Raw genomic sequence first — 2307 nt, forward strand, 5'->3', positions numbered from 1 at the left:
GCCCCTATGATCCTGTAGCCGCACAGATCGTAAGGTCCCACTGACCTCTGAGAACCCCCAAACAAATTCGCGCGGGCGAAACAAAGAAAAATGCAGCAAAAATAAAAAGTGCCGCTAAACCACAGAACTAAACAATACATCCAGAGCATTCTTTTCTAGACCTGGTTTGTCTTATGTTCACCTCCAGTAAGACTGTAAGACACAATCGTCTCCATTTTAATAATGTTTTATTGCAACTTATTCTTGTCTCAAGTGGGGAATATCATGGCATTTACCATGTGTCCGCTTACCCTGGAGAGCAGGTTCCCTGGCAAGCATATAAATTCAACTTGAACAGGGATGCTACTGCGTGACATGTGGCTACAGGTTTTCTTTTAGAGAACAGGCGAAAATCAGCGAATGTCATCCATACAGTAAGTCACTGTGGCTTAAATGTAATCATGCTACGTCTTTTCGTGCCAACCTTGCGACTTTTTGAGAGGAAATGCCTTTTAACTTTTCGTGATTGTCAAGACAAAAAACTTATACACCGAATAGTAACGGGGCTTTCGCTAAGTTAGTAATAAAAGCCAAGGCTAGTAGGAGTTAATTGACCTAGGAGTAACTGACCGGCCGGTGATAGCTGGATAGACTGCAAAAGATTGACTTAGATCCCATTGCAACTTATTTATCCCTATTTGGCCAAATCTTTCTCTTTTTCATCCAGCTGACACGTCCGCTTTGAGACTAAAATTACGTAATGATTTGAACAATAAAACACCAGTCAAAGCAAGGGTGTGTGCAGATCGTGCTGACTTGTGTAAAGAGACTATAGAAAAGAAAGACTAGGCTCAGTTAACCATTAACTAGTCGCGACATGAAGACATTTAAACCCGCCCCCTCCCCAACTGCTATTTAAAGGTGTTTGGCAAATATGGTAAATATGAGTTGAAATATTTTTCATACATGTTTTTTTTTTAGGAAAAGTGCAGAATGCTTTCAAGAACAGCAATTCAGGCACGTCGATAAAGGTTAGACATCCAGGTAATAAGATATGCCAAAAAGCAGTTACACAAGCAACTGGAAATGATTTTGGAAACGGTCAGGTCAGTGACACTCACGAAAACTGGTGGATTCCAGTTGAAATGTCTGACCGTTTCCAAAATTATATCCAGTTGCTTGAGTAAAGTTCTGCTTTTTTGGCAATTAGGCATGTTCCTGGTAGAATGGCATGTGGTTTGAACGTAACGCCGACACTCTGTTTACAAAATTATGGGATGGTCAAGAGAAAAACTGTGTCGACCTACTAACCTAGGCCCAAAATAATATATCTTCCCTTTTCATTGGGTCATATTAGTCTTTTGACATATCTGACCGAGGGAATTTCTTTTGCAGATTTCGTTACAACTGCAAGGCCACTTTAAAGCCAACCTAGAGGAAACATTCTCACAGCAACTGTGAGCTTCTTCTATAGTATACAGATATTGATGCATCTTTTGTAACACCGAGAAAATGTATCGGCTTTGACAACTTTCTGTTTGTCCTTTTACTCGTTCCTGACACACTTGATCCAAATCGTTATGTTTTTCAACTACGGGAAACCTCGCCTCATCTGAAGTACTTGAGCCACACAACCATAGTCTCTACCAGACTGACTACGCTGGCTAGGGAGAATAATTTGCCAGGGGAGCATTGCTACCAGAAGAGCTGGTCGACCGGAGGAGAAACATGAACCTTAGCGTGGACTGACTCCCCTGGCCAATTGCCCGATTTTTACTGACTTCTACGCTCCCCGTACCCCCGTAGGAAGGCCTGTTGGAGGCTAACATAACCATACCTAAAGGACGCTAGAGTGTAGAGTCACTATACTTCATAAGCACTCGTCACTCCCAAGTCAAAGAACACAGGCAGATAGTAAGTGCTAAGACCATAACCACGATCTAACAACCTTGCTACATCTGCTTTGAGCTCCAGAATACCCAAACCGCATAACCGTACCTATGGCCAATATAGGACGCTACAGTAGAGAGTCACTGTACCTCGTAAGCACTCGTCACTCCCAAGTCGAAGAACACAGGTAGATAGTAGTGCTAAGACCATAACCACGATCTAACAACCTTGCCACATCTGCTTTGAACTCCAGAATACCCAAACCCTATACCCATACCTATAGCCAATATAGGACGCTAGAGTAGAGAGTCACTGTACCTCGTTAGCACTCGTCACTCCCAAGTCGAAGAACACAGGTAGATAGAACTGTGTTGAGACCATAACAATGATTTAACAACCTTGCCACATCTGCTTTGAGCTCCAGAATACCCATACCGC

The sequence above is a fragment of the Branchiostoma floridae genome, chromosome 19, assembly GCF_000003815.2.
Source record: "Branchiostoma floridae strain S238N-H82 chromosome 19, Bfl_VNyyK, whole genome shotgun sequence".
NCBI lineage: Eukaryota > Metazoa > Chordata > Leptocardii > Amphioxiformes > Branchiostomatidae > Branchiostoma > Branchiostoma floridae.